Source organism: Mustela putorius, unplaced genomic scaffold (genome assembly GCF_011764305.1).
Source record: "Mustela putorius furo isolate JIRA1106 unplaced genomic scaffold, ASM1176430v1.1 tig00000174_pilon_pilon_pilon, whole genome shotgun sequence".
NCBI classification, from domain to species: domain Eukaryota; kingdom Metazoa; phylum Chordata; class Mammalia; order Carnivora; family Mustelidae; genus Mustela; species Mustela putorius.
In genome coordinates this window covers 22,040,081-22,053,307 of record NW_025421304.1, presented here as the reverse complement: position 1 = coordinate 22,053,307, position 13,227 = coordinate 22,040,081, and positions in this window count along the sequence as shown.

The following is a 13,227-nucleotide window of genomic DNA, read 5'->3' as shown; positions in this document are numbered from 1 at the left end:
GCCTAGTGTGACCCATTTTAGGTTTTCGACTTCCATAACTATAAAATAATAAATTGGTGTTATTAATTTCATGGCAATTTGTTTCAGCAAGAATAGGAAACTAATAGGTGTAGATGTAGGAGAAAATGAGTGGGAGAGGTGGGCAATGGATAGATGGATATATCTTGCCTTTTCTTTCTCAGAATCTGATGACTATTTTACCTTCTTCCACAAAGCAAGTAGCAGATGATTCTTTAGTAAATTCTTTGCTTTAATTCCTGAGTAAGATGGCATTTTTGTAAATGAATGCAAATCTACTTCTGTCTCAGTGGGGAAAATGTATGCATTGCTTGAAAGTCAAATGTGGACATGGGCAAAATGAAGGTCCTTGTTTCTTTGTCCTTGCCCCCAAATAATCATTATCTGTTTTACTTAATAAGATATAAGATCAAGCTGATGCAGGATGGGAGGGAACCTCTCTGACTCTGGGCGTCCCAGGTGCCTGCTAAGGCAGGATTCATCTTCAAGGCCACTTCTCCAGAATATATCCCAGAGAGTATGTTAAATATAGTTTCTCTACTTAAGTTTAATTATAACTGTTTTCTCATGTTCCCATAAGAAACATTTCAGAATGTGAAAATCTGGTGCATATGGAAATAGGAAATTCATAGAGGCTTCTGGGTACCTTGCTTCACAGTAATATAAGGAGCCCATTTCATTTTGAATGCCAAAATTGTTCCAACAAATCTGGAGTTTTGTCACTGAGTGAGAAATTAGAGTTAAATACTCAGAGCTGGGAATGACATTGAAACCATAGATGGAAGGAACCAAAGAAAAAAGGTGGCTTTACTCATTATTCTTAAATTATAATAAACCAAAAAGTCTTAGGCTTTTAAAACCCAGCTACAAAAGTGGCTTGGAATTTTTGGACTACTCCTTTCAAGGGCTAGCTGAAATTTGCAAAATGGCTTTTTTTTTTTAAGATTTAATTTAATTTAATTTTTTTTTAGTGTTCCAAAATTCATTGTTAATGCACCACACCCAGTGAATGCCCCATGCAATACATGCCCTCCATAATACCCACCACCGGCTCACCCAATGGCCCATCCCCCACCCTCTAAAACCCTCAGTTTGTTTCTCAGACTCCACAGTCTCTCATGGCTCATCTCACCCTCTGATTTCCCCCAACTCACCTCTCCTCCCCATCTCCCAATGTCCTCCGTGTTATTTCTTATGCTCCACAAATAAGTGAAACCATATGATAATTGACTCTCTCTGCTTGACTTATTTCACTTAGCATAATCTCTTCCAGTCCTGTTCATGTTGATACAAAAGTTGGGTATTCATCCTCTCTGATGGAGGCATAATACCCCATAGTATATATGGACCACATCTTCCTTATCCATTCGTCTGATGAAGGGCATCTTGGTTCTTTCTACGGTTTGGCCAATGTGGCCTTTGGGGTACATTTGGGGAATATTGGGGTACAATGTTCATTGCAAAATGGCTTAATCTTGTTTTCTAATTCCAGCAGTCAAAGAGAAAGATGCTTGTGGCAGAGCATCGATGCTAACACCAGGAAGAGAGGCAGGCAAAGGGCTCATTTGTGTTCCTGTGCACACTGGTCATCACATTCTTCTTCACTTCTCATTCACACACTTGCACACATTCCGTTCCTCTTCTACCCACTTTGACCTTTGCAAATCAGGTTCTAGTTGGTGCCATGCCAGAGCCCAGATGAATCTCCCAGAAAGAAAGGGAAATTTCTGGGGAAGGGTATAAAATGCCTTAGAGAAATAACGAATTCCCAATTCTGAAAATCACATGAGATTCCATTTCTTTTTTTTTTCCCCTACAAAAGAATTTTAAGAAAGTTAATCAAGCAAAATTAGTATTCACTGAGCACCTAATATTTGTCAGTATTGATGCTTGCTAAGTTTATAGTTAATCTTTTTTTAAAATAGTGTGAGTTAGCATTATTACCCATTTTCCCAATGAGAATACAGGTGCAGAAGAGTTCATCTCACTGCTCAGCGAACTGTAGACCCTGACAGGGAACCAAAGAATACCAAACCCAAAGGATGAATGACTGCCCAGGTTTCTCAGACTGATTTGAGTATGTCTCACGATCTTATTGCCACAACATATAACTTCTGTCCATTCTTGTTATTTCTACTTTCTGATGATTTCCTGCATATTCTTCCTTTATCTACATATTTATATTATGTAATTATTTAAATATACATTGAATCTCATCAAGAACAGTGTCTACCACAAAGAAAGAATCTGGTAGCATTAGCCGACCAGAACACAAGTAATCTAATTTGTAGATGTCTACTCGAGGCCTTAGGTGTCCTTGTGCTGTACTCACAGGGTTTCTTACCTCTCTTCAATCTGTGGCTAAACATTGTGGGGAAGAACCCTGGGCCCGGGATTCTGAAGGTTGGGTGACATTCTTTCTGACACTTACTGGTGGAATGACCATAGACAATACCCATCACCCCCTATGCCTCAGTTCCCTCATACATAAGGTAGGGTTAGTAGTAATACCTGTCTATGGGCACCTGGGTGGCTCAGCTGGTTAAGCGTCTGCAGGCAAGATGAAAAGGCAGGTATTGTCTGGTGAGATCAAGAATGCCCCAAATATTACCCTGAGCACTGGAGATTCAAAGTTGATCACATCAGTCGAGTTATTTATCAGTTCATAATTCTCAAGACAGCACTTAAGAAATATGCAGTTCTTTGACTAATACTGAGTAGAATTTTTCCATCCCTGTAGCAGTCTGCCTGAGATGCCCCAGACTGCAGTTATATTTCCTAATGCGTGTGTTTCTTTGTTTATTGCTTTTCTCATCTATCAGTGAATTAGGATTGGAAACTTCATTACCTACCTATTACTGCCTAACACTCTTACAAAAACTTAGCTTAAAGTAAAATACACTTTTGTGGGGAGTGGGGGGCAGGAGACAAGGCACAGCCAGAGCTGGACTCTGCTCCGTATTTCACAGGGATACAATCAAGTTTCAGGCTCTGGCTTCAGTCTTATCTGAGGCTGAACTGGAGGAATTTCCACTTCCAAGTTCCTGTGGTTGTTAGTAGCGTTCAGTATCTTGTATCTCCAAGGCTGAACTGGAGGAATTTCCACTTCCAAGTTCCTGTGGTTGTTAGTAGCGTTCAGTATCTTGTATCCTTGGGGACTGACGGTCTCTGTTTCTTGCATGTACCCTCATTGTCTGAAATGTGCTCTTATTCCTTGGACCTTCCCAATCCTGCTTCTTGCTTCGTCAACACCAACATGAGAAAATCTGTTAGCAACCCAGGGTGAAATCTTACCATTTTCTTTTTCTTTTTTAAAATTTTTTTATTGTGTTATATGAGTCAGCATGCAATAGGTCATTAGTTTTTGAGGTAGTGTTCAAAGTTTCATTGTTTACATAAGACACCCATGTATATGGGCTCCATGCAATATGTGCCCCCCTTAATTCCCACCACCAGGCTCACCCATCCCCCCACCCCCCGCCCCTCTAAAGCCCTCTTTGTTTCTCGGAGGCCACAGTGTGAAATCTTAGCCTATGTTACCATAGAAGTACTATCCCTACCTTCATTGTATTTTATTTGTTAAAAGCAAATTGCAGGTCCTGCCCACATTATCAGGATTAGGATTATACAAGCCTTAAATTCAAGGAGGCAGAGGTCATAGGAGCTACTCTAGAGTCCGTTTGCCCTAGAAGGCAAGAAGAGAAATAATTTTTTAAAAATTCAAATGTTAGACAATGATAGTGGTAGAGGCAGATCTCTTTTGAATCAGACTCTGGCGTGTTGTATTTTATTTTGTGGCTCTCTTTGTTAGCTAATGAGCACAGTTTTTATTAGGCTGGATAGCAAATTGAAGACTCATCAGATCCTCTGGCATATGTCCATTTACTGCCTGCCTAAAAAGGCAAAAAAAATAAGATGCTCTTTCTTCTTCCTGGATACAAAACAGAAGATGGTATAGCCCAGACATTGGACTGAGACATACTTGGGGTTTGATCTCTTGTCTTTTATTCTTTTGGTAGCCTTATTACATTTATACACATCATATGGATGTGAAAATAAAGACTTGGGTTTTAAAAAGGGTAAAACTGTATGCTAAGCATTATTGTCAGGAAATTGGATTATGAGGTTATGAGATTCCCCCCCAGTACTACACTGTAATACTAATCATTTCATGCTACTGGAAATAAAGGCCAGAAGTAGCATTGTAGCTGTCGATTAAGGCTTTCTCAGGAATCCTCTAACTGCATGTGCTAAGACATTCTTAGTAGTTTAGGACTACGTTTTGGAAGAATTTTTGAAGAGTATAACCACCATATGAAAATACTCATTTTCTTTTCTTTTTAAAAATTCATTCATTTATCTTAAAGAGAGGGAGGTTGAGTGGTGGGGAGTAGTAGAAGGAGAGGAAGAGAGAGAATCTCAAGCTGACTCTCCACAGAGCATGGAGGCCAATGAGGGGCTCAATTCCACGACCCAAGATGATAACCAAAGCCGAAATCAAGAGTTGGACACTCAGCCAGCTAAGCCATCCACGTGCCCCCCAAAATACTAATTGTTTTCAGTTATACACCAACAGTGGTACTATGGGGCTTATTTTACTTGTTTTAGATTATAAAACTGAAGTGGGAGACTCCAAGGAAAATGGGAAAAGTTTTGGACATCAAAAATATCCTGTGTCAGACAAGGTGCATATCCATGTATTGTACTTAACTGTCCCATCGAAGTCGAAACTTGAAAATTCTATGTGATTGATCATGATACTGACTTGGCATAAGGAATTCTACTTGACATAGGAATTCTACTCTGGACATGGAGGCAAGGCTCTCATTTTGCAGTACCAGGAAGAAAACAATGAGATGAAATAGAATTTTAGAAAGAAAAGAAATAGGGTTATTCAGCCATACTAGGGGTTCAGTCTATAATCATTACAACCCCTTCCCCCCACTCCAAAACATATATTTTCTGCAGGACGGGCTTCATTTTTGTGGCTCTCCATGGCAGGAAGCTGAGAATGAATGATAAGACAGAAGAGTGATTGGGAAATTCTAGATCCAGGTTCCAGCTTTCGCGCCTGCCAAACTGAGTTGCCCAGAATGGCTTATTTGACCTTGCTAGATGTCAATTTTAACAGTAGGCAAATAGTATCAACTGAAATACATCAGAAGTAGCAAAAAAGAACAAATTTCCTATGTCTTCTCTAGCAGCTGATAGCGCCTGTCTAGGAAGCCATGTTGTGACAGAGGTGGCCCACGCAGATTCCATGAGGACGATGACAGGGCTCAATTAGTGATGTCTGCCATGGGCGTGTAGAGTAATGGCGTCTTGCCTGGTCGATGTTTGCCATCCCAGAACATCACTGTCTTCCAGATTTAGCATTCTAGATTGACTGTGACTCACTTTCCCTTACTCTTGAATAAAACCACTTGTTTTATATTTAGGGAATTTGGCTAAAGAGGGAGCAATGTATCACCTTTTCTTTTCTTTTTTTTTTTTTTTTAAGATTTTATTTATTTATTTATTTATTTGACAGACAGATCACAAGTAGGCAGAGAGGCAGACAGAGAGAGGCGGAAGCAGGCTCCCTGCTGAGCAGAGAGCCCGATGCGAGGCTCAGTCCCAGGACCCTGGGATCATGACCTAAGCTGAAGGCAGAGGCTTTAACCCACTGAGCCACCCAAGTGCCCCCAATGTATCACCATTTTATACATTAGACCACACTTTCCATGGAAGCAAGAAATATATGTCTCTCTTGGTTCTACATTTTATCTACAGAGAATAGCCAATTATTGGCACATACTACGTGTTTAATATCTTGTGGAACCAGTGAATTACTCAGCACTGCTTATAAAAGAACCATGGACAGTCTTCTATCTCACATTGGCTTCCTGTAACAGAGGTGGCTGTTAGACTAGTTTGTAAGACTGAAGTGTATTTAAGGCAAAAAACAAAAACAAAAATAAAAACAAAACAAAAGGACATAAAACTTGCTTTATAGAGTTCATGTATCTGGAGTAAATCACAGATAAACCAATAACAGATGAAGGGAACAGAGTCCAGGGGTATATTTCTATTTTAATGTTGTTACTGTTTTTAATGTCTATCACAGAACGGTCAGACTCGTCCATTCACTGAACACCCTAACTTCATAACAGAGAGTCTTATCCATCTTCAGCCCCTTTGTGTCCTCTGCCCATAGCGCGGGGTCACAAAGTGGGTGCATCTGGCAGATAAGCTTATAGAGGTAGAGAAAAAGACATAGTGTAATCATGTCAACTTGTCAAATGTCTGGCTCAGAAGAATAGAAGACAGACTGGCCAGCTTTAATTGACCCAGAAATAGTTTGTTTTGGTTTTGTTTTTTACTCATCTGAAATCACCCTCAGGAAAAAAAAAAAAAAACTTTAAAAATCCTGGTTGTTGGCTGCTATTATTAAAACACTCAAAAAAATGAGTATTTCCAGTTTATTGAGGACTCATGATGTGCCGAGGCCCTTCCATTTTTATTCTTCACATCAGTTCTTTTCTGAAATATTTTCAAACTTAATTTGTAAGTTTGTATGTGTCTGCATCTATGTTAAAAGGGATCCTCCAGTTCCTTATATAATGTTTGGATTTCTGTTACAGGACATCTTTTTTTTTTTTTTTTTTTTTTTTTTTACATTAATGACTATTTGGACCTTGCAGATGGCTACATTATGGCAAGCTTCAGCCACTCATGCCAGACCTGCAGGTGACTGATGTGACCATTGGTAGAAAATTTAACATCAAATAAATTATCTTTAACACCAAGTGGCATTGGCATCTGAGGTATTTACAGATACCTTCTTGGTGGTCCCCATGTTTTCCAGCTTAAAAAATTTAGTTCTAAAGATCAGTCTTTGGAGTCAAATAGGTCACAATTTTTAGCTGCATGATCTTCAGCAAGTTATTTAAACTACTTATCTGTTTTTTCATCTCTCAAATGGAGGCATTAGCAATTACCTTAAAATATTATAGTGCAATATTAAATATTATAGTTTCTGCTAGCCGTGTGCAAGACGTCCTCTTTCTCCATATCCTTGCCAACACTCTTGTCATCCTCACGGTGTGTGGTGATATCTTGTTATGGTTTGATTTGTATCTCCCTGGTGATTGTGATGACCATTTGCGACCATTTGTTCATCATTTGTATGTCTTCTTTGAAAAAAAAAATAACTATTTAAGTCCTTAACTCATTTTTAATCAGGCCATTAACTCATTTTAATCAGTAATGTAAAGTAAAGTTTTTCTTTATTTGTTTTCAATATTGAGTTGTAGGAGTTCCTTATGTATTTTGGATATTAACCCCTGATGAGATACATGGTTTGCAAATATTTTCTCCCATTCCATGGGTTGCCTTTGCACTCTGTCAGTTATTTCCTTTGCTTTGCAGAAGCAATGGTACAATCACTGTGGAAAACAGTATAGAGATTCCTCAAAAAATTAAAAATGGAACAACTGCATGATCCAGCAATCAAGCTTCTGAGTATTTAGTCAAAAGATTTAAAATCAGAATCTCAAGGAGATACTAGCCCCCCTACATCCATTGCAGCAGTATTCACAGTGGCCAAAATAAGAGAAGAACCTAAATGTCCATCAACAGATGAGTAGAAAAAGAGAATGTAGTATGTACATATGATGAATACTTCCTGGCCTCATAAAGAAAGTCGGCAGTATTGGGGCGCCTGGGTGGCTCAGTGGGTTAAAGCCTCTGCCTTCAGCTCAGGTCATCATCCCAGGGTCCTGGGATCGAGCCTCACATCAGGCTCTCTGCTCGGCGGGGAGCCTGCTTCCCCCTCTCTCTCTGCCTGCCTCTCTGCCTACTTGTGATCTCTGTCTGTCAAATAAATAAAAAATAAAATCTTTAAATAAAAAAAGAAAAGAAAGTCAGCAGTATGCAAAAACATGGATGAACCTTGGTGATATTAATACGAAGTTTAAAAAAAGCCAGTTTCAAAAAGATGAATATTGCATGATGCCACTTAATATGAGGTATCTAAAATAATCAAATTTAAAGACTTGAAGAGTAGAATAGTGTTTTCCAGGATCTAGAGGAAAGGGTAAAGGGGAAGTTATTAATCAACTAGCATAATGGTACAACTGAAAGAGATGAATAAACACTAGAGAGATATGGTACAACATTGTATCGTTACTCAATAATTTTGTGTTGTACACTTAAATTTTTTTAAGACTGTAGCTCTCGGGTGAAATGTTTTCACCATGCCATGATAAAATACATTTAAAAAAATTAAATATAATAAGACAGAGTATATACTTAGAATGCTATCTGATATAATCATTAAATAATAACCATAAGAAAATGCATGACAATGCATCCTTTATAAAACTGCATGGAAAGAAGCAGTATATGCATAAAAACAACCCCAAGTGACAATCACTTTCATGTATGAAATTACTAGCATATAAAAGGGCCCACTGAGTTTTCATTTGCTAAAACTAAGGTAGAGATAAAGAAATAAGTCGGAAAAGATTGCATGAATGACCTCTGACTTCCAGTCATTTATATTCAGTGACCTTAGTGAAGATGATTGCAGATTCCATGTATTGATGCTGATTCTACTTTGATATCTATAGTTAAAAAAAATTTTTATCTTTTCATTGAGAGTGCTGTACTAATTGTCATGCAGGTTTATCACATGCTTAAATAGCATCAGTGGTGGATAGCTCATAAAATATTTATTAAGAAATAGAGAAGTATCCAACACATTAAAATATTGGCTTCAAACATTAAAATGTATTTATAGGACCTCGATGGCCAGGATTTTAGCAAAAGGATTTCAAAGTTTCATACTAGAAGAATCCCCAGGCAGTAATTTTATTGTTAGAAGTCACTTAAACTACTATTTGATATTTTACAATCTTTTCATGATCCTATTATGATTTGTAGCCTTTGAAAATTTTATAGTATAAACTCCATCCTCATTAGCAGACTCTGGTAATCTGCTGCAATTCTAAAATATAATTTTATTCATTTGGAAAAATATTCTGCAGTAGCACTCACTAAAAGTATTTACTACAAATATTCCTTATTATGTTAAAACAAAGTATTGGCTCATAAGAATAAATTTTACCAAATAGAGAGGTTTTTGAAAATAAATTTATATACCAGAAGTGGTATATGGGAGTGTGTTGGGAGGGTCACTGCAATGAACCATAGAATATTGAGATGATTTTTGATCAATATTTTAAGTTATCCACATATTCTAGGAACATGTGAGGAAAGGAAGAATACAATCAAATAATAAAGAATCATATACAGCTATTTAAAGACTCACCATGCCATTAAAAAAAAAAAAAAAAAACTCTTTGTGTAAAAAAACCTCCTGATGGTGCCATTTACATCAAACTGGCTTAAAGAAAAAGGGTTCTTTATTGAGTAATGTAACTAAAATTCCAACAGAAGTTCTGCTTTCCATCATAGATAGAAACAGGGCTCTGGAAGATTTATCAATGTTGTATTTGGGACTTAGTTTGATATGCATCACAATTTTAAACACATTAAAGAGTGGAGAGACTGATGAGTAGATACATATATGGAAAACCAGCTATGGGATAAAGTGATCTTTGGAATCTAGGTAGTGGAAAATAGGATGATTATTATAAATAGCTTCATCTTTTCTGTACATAGAAAAATTTCCTGACAAAATGTTGTGGAAAATGTTATCAGGTCCTACATTCTCTCCCTTGGCTCCCCTTAGTGTGTCCAAGGGGAGGGGGGAATATATATATATATATATATATAATTTTGTTATATATTATATATTTCCAAGTGTTCCTGGAAAAATATATATATACATATATGGCAGTATGGCCTAAGTGCTTTCAGGTAATTTTGGAAGAAATGTTAGAATTATTCCTATGAGAGTCAAGAGGTTTTAGTGAATTTCATTGGCTGTCTTTGTGTCACATGCACTTGTCCACACCAATCATTATGGTTAGGAGGTTGAAGTGTTCTCATTGGCTAGAAGTGAATTACATGTTCTACTCCTGGCAGTAGGCTGGGTCCACATCCCAGAATGCAGGATTGGGAACTGTTTGGAATGGAGGTGGGAGTGGGTATAAATCTATCTTCCTAGCAAAGCGGGGGGCCTTCGGTGGCTTAAAAATTCAGTTCCTGGAAAATCACTCAGATTTGATGTGTAGACCATTAAATTTATGATGAAATGTAATTCCTGATGTGAAATGAAAACAATTGCCTAGTCACCAAAAACTGTCTCTCCTATCAGCAGGTTATGTAATGTAATGCAAATTAATATAATCTTAGGCATTTTACTTGTTTTTGGAAGGCAGTGGTGCTCCCAGGAAAAACTGCAGCAGATGAAATGAAAACAAGAGTATTCCAAGATTTTTGTATGTAAACACTGGCTCTGAAAAGAAAACACACACACACGCGCGCGCACACACTGTTGAGTTCACTACATTCTACATAACAACTAAGAAAATTATTCCTAAACATCTTTATCTCTGGTCTGCTCTTCAGTGAACACTCATCTTGCAATTTTGCTTTAGAAATAGGATGTGGCTCCCAGTATTACTCAGATGGGTAAAAAAGGTTTTTGACAAGACTCCTAGGATGAACATTTATATTGAAATATCCTAAATGCATAAATCCTCTGACACTGGCCAAGCAACTCTGTCTTTTATATCAGTTACTATAACAAATAAACTGTAAGGAAGATTCCTGTAAAGAAGTGTGGAGGGGTGCCTGGTTGGCTCAGTTGATTGAACACCCCGCTCTTTTCAGCTGAGGTCATGATCTCCTGGGCAGTGGGATGGAGTCCTGGCTTGGGGCGGGGAGGGGGGGTGGGGGATGGCAGAGGGGAGGTCGGTGTTCTGCGGGAGGTCTGCTTCAAGATTCTTTCCCTCTGCCCTTACCCCCGTTCGTGTGCTTTCTTTCTCTCTCCCTCTCAAACAAGTAAATAAATCTTTAGAAAAAAATGAGAAGTGGCTTTGTGTTGGAAGATAGGGGTTCAAATCTCAGATAACCTTGGGCAAATAACTAAAAGCATCTGGGGCGCCTGGGTGGTTAAGCCCAGGGCTCTTGATTTGGTCTCAGGTCGTGATCTCAGGGTGGTGAGATTCTCAAGCTCCAAGCTCAGCACAGGGTCTCCCCTCCGCCCCTCCCCCAGCTCACATGTTCTCTCTCTCTACATAAATGAATAAAATCTTTTAAAAAATAAAAAGTTAGGGGCACCTGAGTGGCTCAGTTGGTTAAGCCTCTGCCTTCGGCTCAGGTCATGATCCCAGGGTCTTGGGATCGAGCCCCGGCATCGGGCTGTATGCTCAGCAGGGAGCAGGCTTCCCCCTCTCTCTCTGCCTGCCTCTCTGCCTACTTGTGATCTCTGTCTGTCAAATAAATAAATAAAATCTTTAAAAACAAACAAATAATAAATAAATAATTTTTAAAAGTTAAAGCATCCTGATTTTAATGAAAGTTGCCCCTTAGATGATTATTAGAAGATGAAGCACATACTTTTGTGTAGCAGTTATAGAGCCTGATATGAAATAGGGGTGCATTACATATCGCTAGAGGTGTAGATATAGATGGGCATCAGAGCTGAACTGTAAGCCTCAAACTAAAAAGAATTATTTAGTTACTTCATTTATATCGGGTTTTATGGCTCACAAATTATCTTTTTCATGCATTATCTCATATCCCTCTGCAAAAGTCCTATGAATAAGTCATGACAAATACTGTTAACCTCATTTTACAAATGAGGCAACTGAAGCTTTGCGAGTTCAGGGGTTGTGCTGCATTCTACTACAGCTAGTAAATGGTAGAGCCAGGTTTCAACAAAATCTGAGTAACTTTGAGGAGTGTGTGGACATAGATTGTAGATATTTTAACCAAAGAAAGTCCTAAATTTTAATAAATGCATTGCTTTTTGTCGGATGCCACAGGGACATAAGTTTAGGAAGAGCCCAATAATGCATTTTGTACATTCCTTTTCTATTTAGCACCTGAGCGAAGCGAACACCTTAACCTTATGCCATCGTAGACTCAGAAATATATTGATCTATTGATAATAGATGTTTTTCCAATTCCTGTTGGTCAATTTTTCGCCATGACTGAGAATATTAAATGTGCTGTCCTACGGATAAAATGGGCCTTCCACACGAGCAGAGTGGAGCATGAGGGGAGGAAGGCCACACTCCCAGTCCACTTTTCTGATGCCACGCAGGCATCAGTATCTCAGAGGACTTGCTGTCATGCATGGCTTCGCTTCATCTGCACCAAAGCACTTTATTTTCTTTCTTTATGCTCAGTTTGGTTCTTAGTTCAACTAGACTTCCTTTTTCCCCCTAGCAGTAGGCTCCAATGGGTTTGCTCAGAAGCACACTTAGAATACTTTCTCAGAGAGGGGTCCCTGGGTGGCTCAGTGGGTTAAGCTTCTGCCTTCGGGTTGGGTCATGATCTCACGGTCCTGGGATCGAGCCCCACATCAGGCTCTCTGCTCAGCAGGGAGCCTGCTTCCCTTCCCCTCTCTCTGTCTGCCTCTCTGCCTACTTGTTTGTCAAATAAATAAATAAAATTTAAAAAAAAATACTTTCTCAGTGAAACAAGGAGAAAAAGAAATATTCAAAGCAGGCGACAAATTTCTCCAAATTGCACGTGTTGTCTGGCTGTGGCCATACTCTTTGTAGTCAGGCTTGGTCACTTAGGTTTCGGGCACTACCTCAGGCAAAATTCAGAGAAGTGGCTCAGTGTTTTTGTCCCCTGTTTTGCTGTGCTCTGGAGCAACGCAGCTCCTCAGCTGTTCCATTTCAGATGAGTTTTAACTGAAGTCCTTTTTCTATATCCAGACAATGGAAGAGCAGATGGCACTTTTTCCAGCATATCGTAGCCAAGATTCCACTCTGGAAACACACAGTTCTTGCTCAATAGCCCCAGAAAAAAAAAGAAAGAAAGAAAGAAAAAAGAAAAAAAGGTACAGTTCATCTCACTTGATTTCATGTCAACGGTGTTTTTCTGATTTGGAAAATCCTTATAGCAATAGTTTTATTCGTCATTTCTGATAGAAGTGACCACTGAGTTCTAACTTTGTACCAGTTTTTTTTTGTTTGTTTTTTGTTTTGATTTATTTTACTTTCATTATGTCCAATGTTAATATAGATCTGCTAAGTAGGCATTTGCTATCTCCACTTTTTTAAAGATTTTATTTAGTTATTT